This window comes from Glycine max, chromosome 17 (genome assembly GCF_000004515.6).
Source record: "Glycine max cultivar Williams 82 chromosome 17, Glycine_max_v4.0, whole genome shotgun sequence".
In the NCBI taxonomy this organism is placed as follows: domain Eukaryota; kingdom Viridiplantae; phylum Streptophyta; class Magnoliopsida; order Fabales; family Fabaceae; genus Glycine; species Glycine max.
In genome coordinates this window covers 40,666,986-40,678,803 of record NC_038253.2, presented here as the reverse complement: position 1 = coordinate 40,678,803, position 11,818 = coordinate 40,666,986, and the positions used below count along the sequence as shown (strand labels likewise).

Below are 11,818 nucleotides of genomic sequence, written 5' to 3'. Positions count from 1 at the left end.
ATTTTAACTAAAATTAATCTTTCTAACACTCGTCCAAACACCTTTATATTTTATAATAAAGTACTAAAATATATGGCTCAGAACCTGACGAGCATTGTTCTTGCATTCCAACGTAGGAATTATGAAAGTAGCGTATTTTGACTTGGTCAATCTTTTCATATGGTTCCAAACCTTCCGGACAGTAATGAATTAATGATGAATTCAACTTATGGTCGGTGGTTTGAGTTAGACAATATGAACACTTTCTAGTTGGTTAAATTTATATTATTAATATTTTTTACTCTCTCTCACTTAGTTTTAGTTTGGACGGTGTACAGTGTCTTTTCCATCATCTATATTGATCCAAAAGAGAAATTAAAAAGAACTTGATCAAAAGGTTGGTTGGTTCTTGGTATGTCCTCGAGATAATTTAATGTAATTGTTTTTTACATTTATAAGGATTACACGGCATGGATGCAAGGCATATACAGAAAAATAAGAGACCAACCAAAATTAAATGACACTTGATTTTGTTATCATATAATGATAAAACCAAACTAGGTGCATCATGCATGCATTTTAATCTTCACTTAGCTTGATTGGTTCGCAATGAGCTAACATGCATGTCTCTTTCTTATACTTCAGCGGAGGCTTAGAGCCTTCTTCCTGCATGACCATGAACATACATAATCAGACTCAAGCCATGTTAGAAAAAGGAAGAACAATTACATAGGTAAAATAAGTCTATGTATATATAGCCCCTAATGAGGTGTGAAACATATTTCTTTTCTTATCTTTATTTGTTTGATGTGAGATTTTGTAATTCTCCAAGACTGCTTAAGCAATATATATGCAAGCAAGAGGTTCAATAAGGATTTGATTTCAACCTTTGTTCTTCCTCCATGTAACTGTAGCCTCTGATGCTGCTTCCTCCTGTTGCAGCAACATTTCTGTAATTAGGCAAGGGCACGTGACCTTCTTCAATTTGCTTCAAATCATCAACGAGCATCTCATAGTGCCTTTTAACTTCCTCAACCGTCTTCCCTCCCACGGCCCTGACCAAGTTCTTCTACAGATCTGGGGTTTCCCTGTCGTAGATGGCCAAAGCATTCTCAAACTTTTTGTTCTGCTTTGTTGTCCAAGCTGAGCTTGAGGCCATTGAGACACTGTATAGGTAAATAATCAGAAGGCAATAATGGTAATGAGAAACCAATGTTATTATGGCAGAGTTATGAGGATGAGGAGATTGTCATTTGGTGATACCTTTTATATACTAGTGGATGGCCTTGGGAGAAAGTGAGTTGTAGGTTATGTTTATGTACTTGTTGCACATGCTAGTTGTTGCTTTCCACCAACAAATATTTTCAAAATTTTCACTTGTACACGTGTTAACATCGTTATTTTTCAATTATTGAAAATTTTTCTTCAATAAAATATTAAAAATTAGTCTTTTAATAGATTATTTTGGTTAAGTGTCAAAATATAGTATTTTGGTTAATTGTTCAATGATAGAAGAAACGGAGATTTGGAAAGCATCATAATAATAGAAGATATCACACTGAAAATCGAAGATATAAGTCATCAAGGATAAAGATCAAAGATAAAAGTCATTGATGATGAAAATGACGATGGGAAATTATTTGAAAAGTTATAGGTAGTTAAGAATTATTATCTATAAATATTAGTTTGTACCATTATAATAAGGGTTGAAATATGTAACATTTTTATATCATTTCAAGTACATGCGACGCTTATGGATTTTTGAGTTAGGGCAATATTTTTAACTACCATTTCAATTTCAAGCATTTTACTTTTTTCATCAAGTAACTTTATTTGCTTTTATTTACTTTTATTGCAATCTTCTCACCCATTTCTCATTTTTATATTACTTTTTCCTTTCAACAACATCTTTTCCTAGTTAATACGCATCTATAGTTTGTTTGATTGTACTTATAGTCATATATTTTAAATCAAACTAAACATAAAAATTTAACACATAAATCTATGATAAAATACTTACCGGGAGAATAAAAGGTTTCTAAAAAAAGAATTGTCTCATTTCTTGAATATACCTATAAGATTATGTTTGTTAAGAAATGTTGTATTTGAAAAATCTCTAGAATTAGTACAAGTCAAATAATAAACTTATGACTCTTGCTGACTTTCATTTAACCAAGAAAGTTATTGCATCCGTAAATCTTACTCGTTCTACTAATTTCTTTTCACATGTATGCTTTCCATTACAAAAAATTAAAGGCATTTGGAATTTAAAGAATTCAAATAAGATTGTCCTAAAATTTACATCACCACTAATCCGTAATACTAAGTCTGTGTTTGATACAACATTCAACACGTGCCTTAAGATAAGAGATCATGCTAAAATCTATAATATAGTCATAATCTATTCCTTTTTGCTTCACTTTGAACGTGCATTAGGGGGGACAAATATATGAGAAACCGAACATGTTGTATTGTAATTGGGTGTTTGAATTCACATCACATTGAAATACTAGTGTGTTTGCAAAAGCTTGTTTCTTGTAACATTTTGTCTAAACCATGGTTTGGAAATTCTCAAGTGAAACTCAAACACACCATTATCTCTAAGTTAGAATATCAATATATAAATTGTATTCCCAAAAGAAATCAGTTCTAAAACCTTAACTTATGCTTATGCAGCACAGTTCCCACAAGATTGAACACTAAATTGAAAACTGTTTTTTTAAGGTTGGTTTATCATGATATTTCATTGTCTCTTGTGCTGCATTCAGATGGTAGCATTTGGTACTATTGCAAATGACAACATGGGCCCATTAAACGTTCACGGGCGCAGGTATCATGCTGTGTAGAAAATTTCACTCCAAGATCTTCATAAAGTTGTGTATGGATCAGACAGGAAAAACACAAAAACACCTTTTTCACATTTTATGTTTTCAATTTCTCTTTCTATGTTTGTGGATAAGGCATGAAAGTGGCTGCAATTCATATCAGTGCTTACTCCCTTCTTACTCAGCAATCTTCCAAGAAAATGTTAGGCCATCAATAAGTGAATAATTATCCTCTCCACTTATTGATTAGTCCACATATAATACTCGTATCCGCACTCATTCCCACAAAAAATTGCGGATAAATACTACCCCCATCCCTAGCTCCAATAAGCGAGTAAATTATCCTCTCCCCTTGCGAATACCTATGTGGTCCGGATTCAGTATTCATTCCTAAAAATTATTGCGTAGTCTCGGAAAATCACATTTATTATCTCTGCCAATTTTAATGCAACATCCAACCAAAATTTTCAAATTACAAGAAAAAGTTAATGATACTTAATAACATGACATGTAAAAATTGGTTGAAACTATATCATCATGTATCATGTAATAATTTCTGGTTCATTGTAGACAAAATTTGAAACTTGGAGGTGATGCGATGTTGATACATTTGGAATCCTTATCACCCACGTATATGCCAAGCTGAATTTATCTCTGAATTTCGACTTCACAAGCTTCATAATCACTCACCACTGCCAATACAAGTTGGAATTGGGACCACAACACTGATTTGTAACCGCAGATTGGGAGATCCATGTATAGATTCCAAAGTTTGGATGCTCTGTCTGACACTATTCAAAGAGAATTAGCAGCAAAAATTGTTTCAAAAATGTTATTTCAACAACTGATTTTTCATATTTTTACTTCACACTTTTTTTATGAAGAGATAGAAACAAAGGATTTATTATCCTTTATTGTCCCCTCCTCTCCCTTTTTATTCACCCAAGAAACTGCAAAACAAAAGAGAAAAAAATTGAAATGTAAATTGCATTATTGTATTTTAGGTGTGACTCATCATCTTATTTTGGTTTGAATTGGGTAACACCACTTTGAATCCTTATCATCCGGGTTTATCTTCCACCAATCATCATGTGTCTATTCTTTTGGTGAGGTCCAATCCTCACAAGTTGAACAAGTTTATTCTGGTTTTGGATACCCTTGATAGTTGATTTTATATATTATGGACTAAGCCTGATTTTTACTACACCAAAACAGGTTTCAATCAATTCTTTACCTGCCATAAAGTTTTAGCAAATCGTAACATCCGTGAGGAAATATTTGAATATTTTTAAAGGAGGAGACATAAAGTCATAAACCCAAAAGAAAAATTCTGATTCAGAAAGGTATAAATGTTATGGAGCAACCAAGGTTGGGTGTATTTTTGTTCTCGTTTTACTGATATATATATATATATATATATATATATATATATTTTGCCATACTACTGTCATGTTTTATTCTCGTTTCTTTAAGAGAAAACGAATTAGTTCAAATTCCTTAACAAGTTTTTCATGTTCTTCAATTTAGTTCTAGATATTTGGTCTAACTTAGATCACATAATAATACACGTTAGCTATCATCAACAACGTGGGGTCAAATTCTGCCAGGTTGTAATAGATGAGTAGGGTCTTTCATTCTGATCAGAACTGATGGTTTGATACTTCATACTTTAGAATCGCAGATAAAAGACTCAATTACATTCAAGACATGATGAAAATTCTAGCACCTTGTTGTAGTTATTGGATGTCATTTTTGCAATATATTCTCGATAAAAAGGTAAGCCATTTATAGAAGATCATGATGTTAAAACTTTTATCCCTCTAATTATGTAATATTTCACTATTTCCTTGCAATTATTTATGAAGTGGTTCTGCAAATAAAAATGAAATGAATATAAATTTGCAGGAGCAAATTGTCAGCTACAACTACAAGGACAATTTTAATTCAAAACTGCTATTTAGTACGGAATTTTTTGCTTGAAACATACGAATTGATAGGTAGACTGTTATTTTTTTATACTGTATTGATCAAATAAAAATCATACTTGGATTATATGAGACAAATTCTCTTTTTGATAATTTAAAGCAGTTGTATATCTAGATTCGAACTCAAAATCTTTGATTAGACTAAAACAAGTGTTAGTTGATACACTCACTCTGTAGTTATCAAAGGCACTGTATATACGAATTTGTTATTGGAAATTTGGAGTACTTAGACAATTTTGGATTTACTCTGGTCAATATAACCAACAAAGTATCCAAATATCCAAAACCCTATGGGTTAATTATGAACACAAAAGTCGAACCAAATGCAGTTTCTTTTCTAGTTGGGCTTCAATGGGCTATACCTTTTTCATTTAGGTAACGGGCTGAAGCATGCAATTTGCTTTTGTTGGCCTGGTAGCAAAAGTTACGGGCTTTTTCTTCCTACACCCCATATTTTTCTTGTACACCCAACATTTTTTGTAATATTCCAAAATTATCCTTTTTTGAAAACATATGGAATCCGTAAAAATTATACGGATTGTCAATTCATACGAATCCTTCATCGGGATTTGCAATCCGTAATGGAAAATCCGTAAGGCCATTACCTTCCCCACCTCCTCCTCACCAACTCCGTTACACCACCTCTGTCGTGTTGCAGCCTCGCCACCGCCATTGCCCTTTGCTCCAACCTCTGACGTGGCGTAGCACTTCCACCTCCTTCATGGCCATCGCCCTCCCTTTGGTCCCGCCTAGTGGCATCACCACATCAGAGTCACGCGAGGCTGCTAAGATCCTCGTGACAGTGCTGGCCAGGGAGGGGGAGGGAGTAGGCGTGGCATTCGTGAGGTCATTGCCAGCTCCTCGCCACTGCCCTTTGCTCCAACCTCGTCGCAGAGTGCCTCCCCCTCATGCCGCCTGCGTATTTTGTCATCGTCAACCTTGTCGCAGAGGTCCATGACCTTACAAATTGCGAATCCGTAATAACCTTATGGATTGCGAATCTGTAATGACCTTATAAATTGACAATCCGTATAGGTTATATGTAAGGGTATTTTTGGTTTTTCACCCTAAATGCTAGGTATACAAGAAAAATGTTGGGTGTAGGAAGAAAAGGCCAGAGTTAGGGGATTCATTGAGCCTTTTCAACTATATTCTTTATATTTTTTTTTACCGTTGTTATTATGGTTACAGAGCAAGAGACACTAAGAACACTTTAAAATGCAACTAAATAACTCCTCTCTTGTTCCTTTTTCAATTATTTTTCATTTTTATCCATATTTTGCTTGTTGTTTTGTGCATAAAAACTGTTACAAATACATTAACAATTTGACGAAACAAAATGCATGAAATTGGACAAGTGGATTTTTTTTTTATATTACAGACAAGTGGAAATATATATAACTTTAAAAATAAGAGGATGGAAATACACTCACACTCACGTTTCAGTTTTCCTTTTGATATGAATTTGATCATATAAATTTAATCCCTACATCATAGATCACGTTCTAACTATATCAATAATTTATAGCTATTTGTCCTTATAATTTTGATAAGGAAGCTTATGAATCTCATGTGTAACGTTTTTATTGGTAAACTACTGTTATCTTATCCCTTCTGAATGGTCATACTCCTTCATTGACTTTTTTTTGAATCCATACGTTTCGTACAGATTAACTCCTATGGAAATAGAATAACTTCAACATGCCATGTTAGTTAGTTAGTCGTTTAACAAGAGAGGAGAAAGATGATGCATATCATTTCGAAGCAATCATGTTTGAGGTACATTGAACACTAAATATAAACATCTCTTATAATCAAGATTTAAATCTTAATTCATCAGACTGTAAAAGATTAACTTTTTCTGTCAATTTAAACAGTTGTGTTGGTCTGTCATATGTGGTAGGGTTGGTGTCTTCTTATCATTTTATTTGCTCCTTTTAAAATACTTTCAAACATAACTAACTCAAATGACTTGTAAATGAATTTTGATTAATTAAAGGAATAAGGATTTGTTATTAAAATATTCAAATCCACACAACCAGGGTATTAAAAGTATCATCCATTATAACGAGAAGATATTATTGTGGGAGTGGAAGCAAATAATTGCACGTTAACGATAAGAAGAACACACGTGTATGTAGAGCCAAACTATAAGTGGTAGGCAATGAGATTTTAGCAAAAGCACAAGGAAACAAGGAAAGCAGAAAAGTGGCTTTCAAGACCTAAATTATTGAAGGATGACACTCAAATAATCAATCATTCATACTTTATTGATCCAAAATCAACGAATGAGTGACTATTTGCTTTAATACAATTATTCATTTTAACATAATTCCATTAACACCTGTTTGGTTTATCGTCATAAAACTATTCGTTATACTTTTCAATAAAAAGATATAGTGTTTTGATAAATAAAAAATAACAACTAATTAAGATTGACTTTAACACATTTTAATTATATTTAACACTTTTTTAACAAGTTTAAAAGTTTTACTAAACTTTAAAAGAAACGAATATTTAACTTACGTGTGTTGATCGTTAAAAAAAAAGATTTTGTAAATATAATAGAAGCACACTAGAACTAGATGCAACAAAAACAGGACCCAACGTTTCTCAGAGACTGGGTCAAAAGCATTTTGTTCTAGGAAATAGGAATCAGTCAATGATATTGTTTTAAGGTCGTTTTCCTTTCCATCGTCACTTTTGAGACCATAGGCTGCAGCCGACATAACATCCATATTCCACACGTTTTTCTCTTAACATGTTTTCTCTTTTTTCTTCGTATACAAAGAAAATATTGTAATTAATCGGTATGATTCAATTGAGAACACATATTAAATTTTTATAAAAAACTTAAATTTAATTTTGACAAAATATATTTTTATGAAAGACCAAAAACTTTTAAATGAGACTAAATGCATGTTTGAATATTCATTACAAACATATGTTGGAACCAAACCAAAGTTTGTAAACGTATCTCAACTCTCTTTTTTTTTTGTTTCGTTTGTGTTGAAGTATTGGATGTGATTCTAATATTCATGCACAACAACATAGAGTACTGGAATCCAAACATACTCTAAATCCTGAATTGATGAATAATTAAATAATTCTCTCAAATGATTAAAGGTTGTAAAAATATCTCAAAATTCCATAAAGAACTTAAATCCTAATTATGGCTTTCTTAGGTTGTTATACTACTTAAGGTTGTTTGAAAAGTTTGCAACAACAGTATTTTCCATAACTAATGTTAATAATGAATCTTTTAAGAATTATATAACGTGAGATATTTGCATCACTGAGAAGTAGTGTCAGCTTAACTTTTGTAGGAATATGTTTCACATTTTATTGTACTCTTGTTCAGTTGTCCTATTGAAAGTATGAAACAGTTGAATCTTCTACGAGAAAAAGGCATATTACATAAAAACGCACGAAGCTAAAAGATAGCACACCATTGGGAGTTTTTGTCACTATTCCTACAACTTTTTCTGTTTTCTTTGAAAGTTTAAGATACTTTCTAGATAATTGAGTTACTTAAATTATCCGATATATTGTATATATAAAAAAATTATTAAAAAGATAAAAATTAATACAATGATCTATATATCTCAAGGATTATTCTCATAATTTTCGGTGCCTGACGTGCACATCTTACCTCTAGAAGAAAAACAATATTATTATGATTTTTGTGTTTGTTAGTATTATTATGGCTTTGCCACATTGGCGATGCAAGCAATGTGAGTGAGGGGTTGACGAAGTGGTGGTCGGCACTATTATCAATCACTGTGAGTGGCGGATCCAAGACCCTGAGTCAGTGGGTGCAAATTATAAAAAATAAAATTAGTAGGTTCAATTATATAAATATAAATAAAATAAAATATAAAAATATAAGATTTTATTTATAAATTTAATGAATTTTAAAAAATAAGAAGGTGCAAGTGCACACCCTCAGTTCAACGTAGGTCCGTCACTGGTCACTGTACTATGGTCTTCCACTTGGCCACGTGCTGCCCAACATGACCAAAAATGGTTATGGAACACTTTTCCTTATTTTTAAAAAATTAGTATATTTTTAAGGTTGTTAATATGTTAGAGAAAGATGAGGAAAAAATATTAGTATTCTAAAAGGTATTTTAGAAAAGTATGATGTAAATATTCTAATTAAAAAAAATCTTATGTTTACTTAAAAGTTAAAATAATCTCTTGTACTATCAACAAGTTTAATTTGATTATAAATGATTTCACATCAATTTTTAGAAATAAAAAAAAGAACCAAATAGTTTATCCCTTCAATTTAGGATCATGTCCATAATCATCCTCAACTTATGGGTTGAGATAAAAGGACACGATATTTAATATCTGTTAAGGTTAGTTTTTCATTTATGGTGTGTTTAGTGATAATAATAAAAAAAAATATGATATGTTTGCATAAGGAAATTTAAGTGGATAACTTAATTTAAATGAGATTTTTTTTTATAATGTTCTTTGGGTAGTGTATTTAAAAGGTATTTGAAATTCTAGTAATTTGTTTAGATTTTCAAATGTTAAAAAAAAAGAAGTAAAAATATGGATTATTTGTGACCAATTTTTCTCTCTCTTTTCACTCTGGTCTCCTCCTCTCTCACATGCATGAGTCTCTACTCTCGTCTTTTTTCCATAATGAAAATTAAATTGTATGTCGACGTCATAAAAAATTTAAGCAAGTTAGATTCGAGATTCATCAGGACGTCTAAGGACTGAAAAATTACTTACATAGTTATTTACATATTATCCATAATAAGATATTCACATTAACAATGGAAATTGAATCATATCCTTGTGAGATATGAGTTGTTTTTTAATCAATTGAACCAATCTTTGTGGGTATTATTTTTATGTCTAATATCAGAATTTAAAATTTAAGACATTTAAATTATTTTATCCAAATAAATCATTTAGAAAATAAAAGAAATTTAATTGAAATCAATTCAAATATCAGGCATCTTAAATTTATTGAAATCTTAAAATTGTTCACCCAAATTCAACATTAAAGTTTGGAAATTTTAAAATTATATTTTTAATAAGTTAGGTTTCAACTTGTGGTATATAATTATTGTTGTAATTGTTGATTGATGGCAGATGAGAGTGCTTTACTACGTAGTCCAGCATCAAGAGATAAAAGGTAACAACTTTATTTTAGTGGAAAACTTCTTTATCAAGTCGTCTGGAGTCAACAGAATACCCCCCAAAAGATAATGATTGTTACTATTCAAAAAAAATATTATTACATGTTAGAATTAGTACAATAATTGTTCAGGGTTGTTTTTTATTTGTTTCTTTAATCTTGAAATTTGTATTAATCCTTTATTTTCATTTATAACAATTTTTACCGATAAAAAATCATTACTTTTAGTAATTATAATATTTTTAACTATCACTAAAAGTAATAACTTGTAAAATATTATATTAAACATATATATATATAATAAACAAAATTATAGCAAACAAATTGAATGATTATAATAAAACAAGAATAAAGACAAAACTAAAGTATTAATATTTCCTAATGCATAAATTTCATACATTACCATCTATTTGTTGTGATTATGGTAAATATTTTAAAAAGATTAAAGTCATGTCTTGTTTAATTTAGATGCTTTTTAGTTAAAATTTAATGAATTATTTTATATTTTTAGCTTACAAATAAGCAAGTAGCATTTCCAACGCTTTTTTAATTTAGATATTTATTTTTTTATCATTGAAAATGATTTACGTGTCACATTAGATCCCTTGAAATTAGACTTCAATTATTTATATAAACAATAATTGTTTATAAGTAAAATAATATTTTTTTGTCATTTAACAAAATAATTTAATGATGGCTTAAATTTATATCATTAAAATAAAATATATATGTATATATAAATTATTTAATTATAATGTTATATTATAATAATCAATCAAAATATGATAAATAAATCAAGTAAATAGCTTAAATTGCACCAATAAGACATAGACTTGCATTAATATATACGATCAGTCCAAGTCAGTATGGTATTGTCTAAATCCGCCAATTTGCTTTCCTTGTATGCATGGCAACGTAAGTGCAGCCACTTGTACAATTCAGCTTTTAAAGATGGTTTAAAGCAATTATTTTAGTGGTGAGCAAACTTTTGTTTTTGTATGAATTAATTCAAAAGATTATTTTCAAATTTGAATTCATACTCACACGAAATATTTTTAGCTTTAACTTTTTTTTTGCGTTATTGTTTTTAATTTGATATCCCCTTATTTAATTCAATTTTCAAATGTACAAAATTATCTTACCTATACTGTATTTAATTTTATTTAAAAGTTAATTAATCGTTTATTAAAAGCCCTAAATTTAAGATATACTATATCCTCTTCTTTCTCTCTAAGTTCTTGGATTAAAAAAAAAAACTCTTTTTAATTATATATGCTTCTTCAACAAATTGGAAAAACCATTAAATCATAGAGGACTTACGGCATAGACAAAACTTTGAATAAGACACACAACACTATTTATATTTAATTCTATAATATCTTTTCATTTTGTATATTAAATTAGATTATAAATTTTGAAATACTATAAAAATCAATAAATAGATTACAATAAGAATTTATAACTATATGATAATATAAAATATTTTTATATATGTAAAAAAAAACTATACTCTATTATACATTATTTATAATTCATTTATAGCGAATGATGCAAATGTGTAGGATAAAATTATTTTGATGATGATCAAATTATATTTAAAAAAAAAAATCTACAGCAGAGGATATATATGAAATAAAATATCCGTGTAATAAATAAAAAAAATGGAATCTTCGTCACCAATGTCACATTACAATTATAAAAATCAAGATTGATATCTGTCAACTGACCTAAAGTTGAATACCAGAAAGGCTGGGTTTGAATACACAATTAAATCAAAGAAGCCATTATTAACCGAATAAACAAAACGCCCCATCGTCAATTTCGCACACATATTTACATTTTTCTACACTAAACTACGGGATTTGGAC

The 11,818-nt window shown here is 30.0% G+C and overlaps 1 long non-coding RNA gene across 1 annotated transcript; it reads right to left on the bottom strand.

Annotated features, from left to right (window-relative positions):
* Window positions 1-422: 422 nt before the first annotated feature.
* On the bottom strand, window positions 423-1,193 carry MYB97 (MYB transcription factor MYB97). Its single transcript, NR_157113.1, has 2 exons — window positions 867-1,193; window positions 423-645 (listed from the first exon to the last, which is right to left on the bottom strand). It is a non-coding gene; the product is annotated as an MYB transcription factor MYB97 (long non-coding RNA).
* Between the last annotated feature and the right edge of the window lie 10,625 nt (window positions 1,194-11,818).